The following is a 12,851-nucleotide window of genomic DNA, read 5'->3' as shown; positions in this document are numbered from 1 at the left end:
GCCCAACGTAAGAGCTTACTTTTCCCCACACCCTCTGTTAATCTCTCCTCTACAGTTTTATTATCCATCCCCCGGCATGTTTATCAGAGTCCTTCTGTACAACTCCTCCATTTTTGACACTTTAAGCTTTGGAATCTCCGATGAGGTCAATGGATGTTCAAAGACACTCCGCATTCCTTTATTAATTAACCAACATCCAGAAACCAGTGAAATTCCTATATAAATACTTTATTCACCAAATAAGGGCAGAGACAGCTCACGTTTACTCTCCCATCTTGTAAAAATTCAAAGTTTGTTTTTTAAAAACATCATTTTAATGATTAAGTTATGAACAGTTACTTATAAATAGTTACAACTTGCCTGTCATCTGTGTCAACATTTATGACTTAATGACACGGTTTTTATGCTATTACTGGTGTTTGTGGATGTTTGTCTACCTGATGGCACTCTTCAAGAAACGTATCTGAGTTAATTAAAATGTATGCCTAAACATACTTATATAATATCATGTTATAGAGTATATTGTAATTATATACATACTATTCCTGAAGTATTTGCCAAGTGTCAGGGTCTAAGTGATGGACTTCACATGGCCTTATTTCTCACAGCAGCCCCGTAGGGGTAGATATACTATCACCACCCTCATGGTTCCAGAAAGAAACTGAGGCTCAGAGAGGTCAAGTCACTTGCCCAAGGTCACAGGTTGCCAAGCCTCAAAACTCAGGTTGAACTCAGACTTGTCTGATCCCAGAGCCGATGGTCAAACCCACGGCATGTCATTGCTTCTGTCGCGGGGTTCCACTTCCTCCTGTTGGAAAACTGAGGCCAGAGCAGGTACCAGCCTTGCTGCAGTCTCATTTCTGCTGCCTGTGTCTGTGGAGAAGCCAACCCTCCACCCTCCACTGCCCTTTCCCGGGCACCTCTGACCCCTGCAGTTCCTGGTATGGAACAGTGCCTGGGCTGTCCATCTGGTCAACCACACCAGCAGGACTCGCTGATCAACTGAAAATATTACTGCTATTTCTTCTAATTCTCCTGTCTTTTCTTCTGAAGAGAGTGCAGAGCTTTCCCCCCCACCTCTGCAGGTCCTAATGTGATTATTTGTATAGCATACAAACATACCAATGTACATGATTTTGAATTATGGGGTTGCCAGGATAAGCTGTATTTAAAACAACAACTCCATTAGTCACAGCTGGAGGAGACTGGAATAACATCATCAGGCCTTCTGCCGAAGTTTTCGGTGGGATTCCATTCCCTGATGTTTTAGGTTGATTGTGCCTTCATTTAGATTCAACAGATACTTAGTGTTTGGCCTACAAGTGCAAATCCCAGGGCCAGGCCTGGCTGGGTCAGCACACAGAGAAGCAAGGCTCCCTGGTCCTGAGAGCCCACAGCCTGCTTCCTTCCTTGCTCTCTCCCTCCTCCCTACCTTCCCTCCTGCCTTCTCTTCTTCCCTCCTTTCTTTTCCCCCTTCTCTCTTTTCTTCCTCCCTCCTCTCTTGAACGCCTCCCTTATTCCAACAGGTTTTGGGTTCCAGTATGTCCCGGAGACCTTGCTAAGTCCCTCACACAAAGATAAATCACAATCCCTTTCATGAAAGAGCTATCAGTTTACTCAAGTTGAAGGTTCAGAGCTAGAGGGGTCCTTTTACAGTCCTGCCAACACCTTGTTCTAAGGTTGGACGAGCAGAGTAGCCAGAGAGGCGAGGTGACCTCCCCAGGGTCACCCCGACGGAAGGTAGCGGCTCTGGGATTCGTGCTCAGATTTCCAGAATCTTCAGACGTTGCTCTTCTTACCACAGTAGGGAAAACGTTTTCAGGAGCTGTTGTGATGTCGGGAATTAAAGTGATACCATGTCCCTTGAAAGACTGGCCGTGGCAAATAGGAGATAAAAGATCACCAGTGAGCTAGCAACTGAAACCCGTGTGTTCAGTCGTTAGGGTTACAGTGCGGTGGGAGAGGGCATTCCAGCCTTCTGCTGGCAGTTCTGGAGGATTCTGCTTCTCCCTTCATCACAGTGGCCACTCTGGACCTTTAGGCGTTCCCCACTACAAGGTCTGAAAAACCCCGGGGAATCGTCCCCGAGGAGGGCTCTCTACTTTGACACTTTTGATTGTCCCACCTTCTCTTAGATCATGGCTCATTCATGGCCTCTGACCTTGGCACAGAGCCTGCCCCGTATTCTACACTATTCTTCATCAGGAGTCAAGCCCCTAATGCCAGGCGCATTCTAGCCTCTCCCTTTGAGAGTACCTGGTCTTGGCAGCTGGGCCATGTGGGCACCGGGAAGAGCCTCAGCATCCAGCTGAGGCCTCCTCTGTGATTCCTTGTCCGGGCAGCCAAGGTCAGCTGCTGGCAGAATGACCTGGGATGCATCCTGACAGGCACTTCCTGTGTGAAACCCTGATCACTTACTGCCCGCCTGCTGTTCCCATGGCCCCTGCCATTGTCCCTGAAGGGCTTCAGTAGCGTTCCTCCAAACCCTTGGGTCTGCAGCCTCCTTTATCCCTACCCCAGTGTTCCAGTTATGCCCGAATGTAAGCAACAGAAATCCACAAACAATTTCACTGCAGTAAGTGATGTGCAGGCCCAGTGAATTAAGACGAGGTGGCTGTGGAGCTGGCTCAACCTTGAGCAGCTAACATATCCACTCTGTGCCTCAGTTTCCTCTTCTGTAAAATGGGATGGTCAGTGGACCCACCTCACACAGCTGTTGGGAGAACTAAATGTTGGTTCACGGGAAGTCCTTGGGACAATAGCGTGCAGTAACTGCATGGCTTTGGTTTTCAGGGTTATGTTCGCCGCTCTGTCCTGTCCTGTCGGGTAGCTCAGTCCCTCCCTCTTGGCGGCTTAGGTCTGATTCTGCAACCCAGATCCAAACACCTTGTTGCTAGGGCCATCAGTGACCACTCACGATGATTCTCTGATGCCCAGATTCACAGAAGATGCAGCCACTCCTGAGCTCCTACTATTCGCAAGTCCCCGTGAGGCACAGCACCTCCAAGACTTTGGGCGACTCAGCTCACCTTTCTGTGCCTCGCCTTTCTCGGGGGGACAGGCCTCTCCATAGTACTTGCCCTCATCGCTGCTGTGAGAGGTTCCTGGATTAGTTATGCAGGCTCACAGTAAGCCTGCAGGGATGAATGCAAGCACCGAGGACTGCTGTGTGCAATCCCGTGGGCGTTCAGAGGAATATTAGCTACGGTCCCCGAGTAAGTAAGTAAGGGAAGCCGCTCAGTCGTGTCTGACTCTTTGCCACCCCATGGACTGTAGCCTACCAGGCTCCTCCGTCTGCAGGATTTTCCAGGCAAGAATGCTACAGTGGGTCGCCATTCCCTTCTCCAGGGGATCTTCCCAGCCCAGGGATGGAACCCAGGTCTCCCATGTTGTAGGCAGACGCTTTAGCGTCTGGGCCGCCAGGGAGGCCTTATGGTCCCTGTCTTGGGTTCAAGTCTTCACATCTCCCACTCCCTCTGGTCTGACTTTGTCTGCTTCCCTAAATCCAAATCGGGCGCCGCGCCCTGCTGTGCTCTCGCTCCCACGCCGGGTGGCTGGCTTGTCCCTCCTGTGTGTCCACCACTTAAGTTGCCGGAGGGTTTCTCTACTCTCACGGCTGCGTTATGCTCAGGGCCTCCCGAATTGTGATAATTCCCAACAGCTCCCTTTTATGGAGAGTTTGTCATGTTCCAGAAATTGGGCTGAGTAGTTTACAGAGATTACCTCATTTAATCTTCACAGTGACCCTAGGAAGTAGATCATGTGATCCCTATTTTATAGACGAGGACACTGAGGCTCAGAGAAGTTATGACATTTGCCCGGGATGCCTGAGTCCTGCGTGCCAGAGCTGGGATTCAGACGATCAAGGCCTGAGGTCTCATTCTTCAGGTGCCCTGGATTTCTCGTCTGGTGCGCTTCCTCCTGCAGACCTCGTTGCCTGGCTCCCGGGAAGGCAGTCTGCTTCCATCACGCGCATCCCTGTGATCGGGAGGAAGACCACTCCCCAGGACCTGCAGGTTCACCTTCCCTTAGGCTGAAGAGCTTTCTGAGTGTGCCCCTGACCCAACCTCCTGCAGGCCCTGCCCTGACCCCTCCTGACCCTGACCCTGGCCTCCCCTGACCCGACCTCCTGCAGGCCCTGCCCTGACCCCTCCTGACCCTGACCCTGGCCTCCCCTGACCCGACCTCCTGCAGGCCCTGCCCTCACCCTCCTGACCCTGACCCTGACCCTGGCCTCTCCTCTCACCTCCTGAGGGCTGTCCCTCTCGGACGCAGTCACGTTCTTCCGTGGCTTTCTCGTCCTGCTTTCTTTTCTCAGCACACACTGTTCTCAAGGGCTGATGGTTTATGCCTCTTTAAGTGCACACTTTCTAAAGAACCCATGTGGGACCCGTGTGGCTCTGAGACCAGGGGTCCCCAGAACACAGAAGAATGGCGAGGGCTTTGGCATCTCATAAGACAGTTGTTGACGTGTATTCCAGTAACCCACACTCTGTAAGCTGGTCCCCAGAAAGGAGTTCCTTGGTCGAAAGCCTCAGGGAAATTCCACATTGACAACTTCTTGAGAAACCTCAGGGTAAGCTAACTGGTGTGATTTTGTTGAATTTAACTTTTCCCAAATGCATTTGACTACTGGACTCTGCTTTCTTCCTTTGCGACTTTCAGTTAACATCCCGAAGAAGCTCTAGGGCAAACCTTGATGTGAAATAGCCATGCCTCTTTAAACCACCTCACCCTTTGCCTAAGAACTGACTCAGCTTCAGGGCCCATGAGAATCCCAGCCCTCCCAGGAAGTTTTTCTTGATTCCTTCGGCTAGAAACAATCTTTCCTTTCTAGGAATCTTCATGTCAGGACTTTCATGAATGACTCTGGAACAGGTACTGGGTGGCATGCTGTTGAGACGCACTTTGACTCAGATGCATGTCTGAGTCCTGCCTGATACTGCTGCTACGGGCTGGGTGAACCTGAACAGATTTCCTCAACTTCCTGGAGCTCCATGTGTAACCATCTCCTTATCTACAGCACAGGATAAGAAGTTAATCCACGTGCGACATTTTCCCGTGAACAGCTCAGCAGACTGGTGGCACGGAGTGAGCGTCTGACGAGTGACTGCTGCTGCTATCACCGGTGTCGTTACTATCACCACCGTTGAGCTGCGTGCTGGGCTCAGTCGTGTCTGACACTTTGTGACCCCGATTCGGGGTGTCCATATCTATTCAGTGAATTGAGTTGCAGTCCATGCCAGGACCCCAGAGGGCCATTTGGAGCGTGTCCTCAGCCACAGAGATTACCCTGAGGGTCAGCAGCACTGACCTCTCTTAAATCCCCCTCTGAACCCTCATTTTGGGCTGAGGAGATGCTCTGACTCATGATTAGAGAATGGAGGGTCTCATGCCTTGAGTCAGATCCAAGGATGAGACTGGGTTTGCAGGCTGGGCTCCTCTCATAGGGCTGCCAAGCCCTCCCACTGTCCACGCGAGGCTGGTGTGGGTTAATGAGTCTCTCTCCCTGTAATAATCTGATCAATGGCTCCTCCCTACGCTGCTCCTCGATGGAACCTCTAGGTCCTTTCTTTGGCTGGTTCCAGCCTAGTGGAGACCTCTGCATAGACCATTATTGCTTAATTACTGGCTAAATGGTCTCATTTGTTCTCCATTTGTCAGCGGTGAGTCCCGCCAGGGCAGCCAAGAGAATTTTGAAATTTCTCATCAAGCTCTGGCTTTAGGAAGTGAAGACACCTGGGTCTCCTTCCTTTCTGCTGGTGTCTGGCAACACTGGGCATAGACTTGGGGGAGCAGCTCCTGGAGCTGGTGTTGGTGCCTCTTCCCACACTGTCTCCACAGCTTTCTTTGCTCTCCTTGCTTTTTGCTTATCCCCCCCCACCCCATTTTTGCCTTGGCCTCTCCACTCTTTCAGCCCAGCATGGTAGAATGAACTTGAACCCTGCAACCATGAAACCTGAGTTTGAAGTCCACTGGCCACCTGTGTGGCTGAAAGTCCATATTTCCATATGCAGAACGCACACTTCACAGAGGCACACCGAGCGTGGCTCGAGAGTGACTTTCCACCGTCGGCTGCCGTTGTGTATGTCGCACACTTACGAGCTTTAATTATGCTTTTGTAGCATACATGGTACATCTCATACTTCTGTGGCCCTTTCATAGGGCCTCTCACAAAGCTGAGGAGTCTGGCTCAGGTCCCCCTTTCAAGCCGGCATTATCTTTTGCTCCTTCCCCACCACTCATCTTCTTTCTCCTGCAGTGTTCCACATGGACGCTACGGGTCCAGAGCGGGAGGCTTTTGGATTTCAATAATGTTGTTAAAAAATCTTCTCTGTGCTCTTTTTTCTATGTGAAAAAATCAACTTGCTAATAAATAGTTAATCTGAAGTGCAAGTGAGTACATGGCCTGGGAAGGGGCTGGCTGGTCACCCCCATTATGTAAAGCTGGGCATTAAAGCCTGTTTACAGTTGGTTTCCATAGGAGGCCGACTCCACGATTAGGCTTGGCATGCAGAATGTGTGTTAGGAAGTGCTCTTGGGAACAGTGCCCATGGAGAGAAGGAAGCAGGGCTGGGCAGAGGGAGACTTTGAGCTGGGACACAGTCCCCAGATGACCTTGGCCAGCCAAACCTGGGACGATGTTTGCCTCAGAGTCTGCCCAAGTTGGGGGTGAGATGCTAGGTCTCTATGCCAGTGGGCCACTCTGGGGAGGGGGCCATACGTGGGAGAGGTGACTCAGCCGAGGACATCCCTGAGGGCCTGGGAGTCAAGGACTGTGAGTGAGTAGCCTTCCCAGGAGCTGGAGCCAGCCCTCCATTTCTTCCTGAAGGACGTTCTGGGTGTTGCCTTACACAGTCTGCCACCGAATGTCTCCTGTAACCTAGGGCTGCCCTGACCTTCCTCTAACCTAGTCCTGCTTCTCCTGGCTCTGGACTTCCAGGCCCCACTCCCTGTGTGCGGCATCTTTTGTCTTCAGGGTCCTGGTTGCTCTCCCTCAGACCCAACCCAGCAATCAGAGGTGGCTTCTAGGTGCCTGAAGATTTCTTATCCTTATCTCTGGGCTTTACTCTGACTCCAGGGCACCCTTTTCTAGAGGAAGAACATAAGTCCCTTTCTTCATCAGCCAGTCCCTGGATTTTTGCACTTATGGAAGGGAGCCATGTCACCAATCATGCAAAGCAGCCGATAATGCAAAATCATTTACACCTGTCCTTCAGCTGCATTGCGTGATTACAAGGGGATGGGAAAAGTGTGATGGAATTAAGTGTGTGCTCTGGATTCAGCCTGCCTGACTGTGTATCTTGGCTCTACCACTTACTACACAACCTTGGGAAAGATTCTCAACCCTGCTGTGCCTCAGTTTCCTAAGCTGTAGCAAAGAGGTTTGAGGATGGTACCTATCTCATAAAACTGTTGTCCGTGCTACATAAACCATTAGATGCCATGCCTTCAGAGCAATGCCTGATACACAGTAACAGCTCAAGAAATAAGCTTTGATGTTTGCCCTGATGTAAAGTTTGATACAGAGTTTTGCTAAAATGTACTTGTTACTTGGTGTCATCCTCACTTAATTGAGGTTGGTCTGGAAAAGTTTCTGTGGCAGAAGAAATTGTCCTGACCTTAAAGAATTGCCATGGATGTCCTGCCAGGTAGATCAGCTCCAGACAGGACTCCCAGTAGGCAGGGCAGCTAAGAAGAGAATTCAGCACCATGGACAGACCCCATACCTTTCCCTCAATGCTGGTTTCTTCCTCCGGAGGACAAGAAAACGTACCAACTCAGTCAGCTGCCATTTCCCAGGCTTCTTGGCTAGCTAAGGGCCCAAGATGCTTTTAGTCCAGCGATTCTGAGGTTGCCTGTCTTGATTCCCGCAGGAGCAGCAGACAGAGAACTGAAAGGGCCCGCGAGGGGGGGGTTCTGTGGCCACATGTGCTTGGCGGTGGGGAGACTGAGGGTGGGCCTTCTTCCCTGCTCTGGATGCCCTTTCTTCATCTGTAAAGCAGAGTGTGACTCCTCAGAATCCGGCAGGCCTTGGGGCATGGTGGGCCTCTGGGGATGGAGGTCATGGATCCCTGGGGCCAGCAGAGGGCAGCCTCTGGCCTGTGTCCACCCTCAGGGCAAGGTTTTCTAACTGGCACCTCCCGGGACACCACAGAGGATCTCTGAGAGCAATGGAGTGAGTGGAGTCTTTGCATCCTGAACATCCCTGCTCCAGACCTCGTTCCTCCCTTACTCACTTCTCCAAGCCCTGGGCCCTCTGGCTCTCATCAGAGCAGGTGGGGCTGATGCTACGCCTTGGAGATGGAGGTTTGTCCTGCTGTTCTCTCTGACCTTGAGCTACTGCCTGTTTCCGTGGCACCTCCCTTCTTCCCCTAGAGGACTATGCTGCAGGGCTTGGGGAGCAAACACAAGGCCTTTCCTCCTTCCACCACCCCTCTAGTCTCCGCTTCAGAATACTCTGAGTGGCACCCAGAATAAGCATGGCAGTGGGGTAGGATGGAAGGTGATGCTGTGGCTTGGTTCTCATCCTGTGGTTCTAGTTCTGTCCTGGAGGAGCTTGTGCTTGCTGGGAGCAGGAGATACAATTCTTCAAGTCACAGGAGATGAAGAAGAGTGGAAGAGAGTCCCAAGACATGAGGCGCCTGGGCAGCTGCATGATTCCTGTTGAGCACCTGCCCTGGACCAGGCACACGTTGAACGTACAGCCTGTGATGCCAGTACTGACACTGTTACTGTGAGAAAGCCAGTGGAGAGGCTGAAGCTTCTACTGAAGGTCACATAGCTAAGAAGTGGCAAAACCAAGCTTCAGTGTCTGGTTGACCCCGTAGGTGACTTAGAGTGATGTCTAAGTGGGGAGGAGCCTTGGGCAGGAGTCAGCCAAACGGGGCTCCGATTTCAGTTCTGCCCCTGAACTGCAGTTGTGTGACCTTGGACAAGAAATTTTGTCTCCCTGGACCTCAGTTTCCCCATTTGAGAATGGAAGGATTGGACTAGGATGCTCTCTAAGGATCCTCCAGCTTTAAGTGTCTATGAATAGACTCTCCCTGGGCCTAATGCTTTTTAAAAACTACTGGCAAGAACTCACATATGCACAAGCCCAGCCTTATGTATAAATGGAGTAGGCGGCAGCCTGTATGGTGTGAATGATGGCTGCTGGGAAGGGTCCCTGCTTAAAATATCTCAGTCGCTCATCCCGCTGCCAAAGTGCTGGAGTCTCATCACTCTGCAGTCGTGCCTTCCGCGAGTCCCTATTTCAGAATGCCAATATGTCGGGAGGCCTAACAGATTATGTTCTTTCTTTCTAGGAGGAAGGGAACTTTTGATGGGTATTGAAATTTGTTTGCATTTCCTGAGTTCAAAATAATTTTCCTTTGGGTGAGAGTAGGCTTCCTGTGGCAGACTGGGATAGTCTAGAGCCTTCCTTCAGTTAAATGGGGTGGGGGCCGGGTAGGGAATTAAGAAGGGCAGCGGAAAGATGCTGGCTACTTCATGAAGCATCTCAGGTTTTGGCTCCAGATGGATCTAGGTTTGAGTCCTGGCTGTGGTGTGACCTTTTGGTCCATGAGCTGACTTCCTCCCTCCCCAAACCAAATCCCTCCATCCTCTGGGACTCAGCATACACTGACTGTTGGAATGTCTTCTTCCAGAGGAGGTGCATCTGGCCCAGCAGCAGCCCCACCAAGTGGACATGCTCCCAGGAGAGGCCCGGAGGCTGGTGCCCAGGAAATGCGCCCCGTCTCTCCTTGATCCCCTGGCGAGCTCAGCTCTGCACCTCTCCCTTTCATTTCAGCAGCCTCAGTGGCTGACGATGTGAAGTCGTCATCCTCTTTCCCCACCCAGCATCACCAACACGGCCACGCCACGCACCCTCCGGTCTCCAGCAGGCTGGAGGCAGTTTCTGAGAGGTGATGCTCTGGACCTCTGTAAACTGAATAACAGTAGCCCCTGCCCCGCATGGCCCTGCAGCACAGATAGGACTCGGTGTGCTGGCACGTGACGGGCGTTTGATGCATGTTGGTGATACCCCAACCCTTTCTGTCCTCAAAGCTCTTGTGTTGAAAAACTGAAGATGAAGAAAGAACCGTATGGTGAGCTTGAATTTGAGCTGTGGTTCTTAATTACAACCTTTCGGTCCATTCAGCCCTAGGAACGGCAAGTCTACAGGGGCACTGTTTGTGATCGGCGCACAGTAGGTGCTCGGCTGACTATGCCGTGCTCAGAATCGCACCCACGTCCTTCCCGAGACCCCTCTAGCCTCGGTGGAACCCGGCTGCCCCTGCCCAGATCTCTGACCTCATCTCTGACCTTTCCCTCTTGCTCGTCCACCTTCACTAACCTGGACCTTCCTGCTCTTCCTGGAGCAAGCCGGGCGTGCCCCCGACCTGAGCCTTCAGCCGCTCCTGCTCCTCTCTCTGACACGGTCTTCCCAGGGGTCTCTGTGATTCGTTCTCTTGCTCTGTTCGCATCTCTTTTAAGTGTCATCTCAGTCAAGACAGCTTCCCTGACCACCCCGCCATGCCCTGCTTCACAGGTTTGCCTCTCCACTGCGTTCCCTTGTATATGTCTTTGCTTGTTTGCCAGCTGCGGTCTAACTGCATTAGTAACAATGTGCACAGTGCAGTCTCATTTGCTGCTGCGCCCTCAGGACCTAGAGCAGTGCCCGGCTCGTCGTAGGTGCGCAGTAAGCATTTACTGCTTGAACAGATCAGAGTGAATACACGTGTGAGACAGTGTGTTCAGATCCGTTGTTTCTTAACACACCTGCTGCAGATCTCCTGAGGGTGCACAGGCTGTCCAGGGCTTCCAGAACTACCCTTGGCTGTTCAAAGAGAGTAAAGGTGGTCAAGTATTTCCATGTGGATTAAAAGCACATTGGTTATAGCTTAATAGATGGGGTTTGTCCTGCAATAATTTATTCAGCAAGCATTTAATTGATCGCTTATTACGTGCCAGGCACAACGCCAACCATTAGGATTATGCTGCTGAGAGAGAGAGAAACATGTTCATGCCGTTTGAGACTTGCGATATTATTGGGGAGCCAACAGTATTCAGAGTGGGGTCCAGGGATGCCTGCTGTGGAAGGATCTCTGAGTCATCTTCAGATGGTCCTGACACAGCCCCCTCTGTTCAGTCTGAGAACGAATCTGCCTCCTGAGATTTCACCCCTCATCCGTGTTCTACCCCAGTCTCTGTCTTCCGTCTCGGGAGACCTTTATAAAGATGACCCTTAAGAACATCTTCCTCTTTCCTGTTCTGTGGCTTTCTGGGAAGGAGGCAGGGACACAGAGGCATCGAGCGACCCTGAGTGTGGAGAAGCTGGGACGCCGGGGGGCAGCCCAGTGCGGAGCCCAGGTGAGCGCAGGCCGAGCCATGCTGGGGAGGCTGGACCTCCCCTCCCTGCTGTCCATGTGGGGCGATGGTTCTTCCCCTTCCTCAGCATCCTGGCACCACAGGCAACGGGCTGCTTTCCCTCCAGGGAGAGCCAGGCTGAGTGCCAGCTCATCAGGAACAGCTTCGCAGCTTCCTGGAGCCCGGCCGGGTGGAGTGGGGGTGGGCGTGCTGGCGACGCTGGGCACTGGGCGGGGGAAGAGCATGTGAGCGCTAGCCCTTCAGTCGCTGACAGGCTGCTGGAAGGGGAGGGAGGGTGCTGAGCTGGGTTTGCCAGGAGGACTCAAGGGAGAGGCAGTGGCATTTCCTGGGCACCAGCCTCTGGGCGTCTCCTGGGAGCTCGCCAGCCCTGTGGGGCCGCTGCCAGGCTGAGTCCCACCTCCCACATTCCACAGCTGGTGCCTGCGGAGTCCTGGAGGTGGGGGACTTGACTTGTGGAGGGGAGAAGTCAGAGCAAAGCACAAAAGGGAGACCTTGATGAGAAGGACGTGACTCTATCAAGTCCCCTGCTCTTCCCAAAGCAGGAAACATTTAAGCCAGATACTGAGAAGAACATCCGGGCACGGCCAGTTGTCAGATGGGGAATCGTCTTATTAAAGATATCTGCGTGGAGGCTGTTGTTTCTGATTTCTGAATTCTCTGCGTGAACTGATCCATTCATTCAAGAGATAAAAGAGACAAAGTCCCTGCCCTTAAGGCGTCTAGGAGTGAGAGGATCAGATAACTATAATAAGCAGAAGTGGGTGGTGTCCTCACAGAGGGACCAGTGAGGCAGAGAGAGAGGAGATGACCCCTGGGACCAGGAGGGTCACACAAACCTTCCTCTATGAGTCAGGATCTGAACCGGCCCTTGTGGTATCTCGAGAGACCCAGGAGGAGGGGACAGTGGGCATAAGGACACGGAAGTGGTGCGTATAAGGCACGGCCCACTCTCTGACTGGGGTACGCGGTTTGGGCAGTGGTGCTGAGGCATATATATAGGGCTGGTCACCTGACCCACATCTGACCAATCAGTGTAGTTCATCCTCCTGGTTCCTGTGATTGGTTCCAGGCTGACATGTGATCCAAGATGGTCCAATGAGAATCGGCCACGGGGTTTTTGCTGAAGTCACCCCCAGAGCTTATGTTATTTATAACCAAGGGAGTTTGTCTTAGTCTGCTCAGGCTGGTCTAACCCTAGAAATACAGAGATGTATTTCTCACACTTCTAGAGGCTGAGAAGTCCTAGATCAGGTGTCCAGTGTGGTTGGGTTCCAGTGAGAAGCCTCCCCCTGCTTTGCAGATGGCTTTCCTCTTGCTGTGTCCTCTCATGGTGGGGAGCAGAGAAAGCTCCAGTCCCTTTGTCTCCTTGTAAGGGCACCAGTTCCCTCATGGAGGGGCACAGCTGTAACCTCATCCAAACCCAGCTCCCTCCCAAAGGCCCCACCTCTTACACTGTCTTATTAGAACCGCAACCTATG

The sequence above is a fragment of the Bos taurus genome, chromosome 2 (genome assembly GCF_002263795.3).
Source record: "Bos taurus isolate L1 Dominette 01449 registration number 42190680 breed Hereford chromosome 2, ARS-UCD2.0, whole genome shotgun sequence".
NCBI lineage: Eukaryota > Metazoa > Chordata > Mammalia > Artiodactyla > Bovidae > Bos > Bos taurus.
This window is presented reverse-complemented; position numbering follows the sequence as displayed.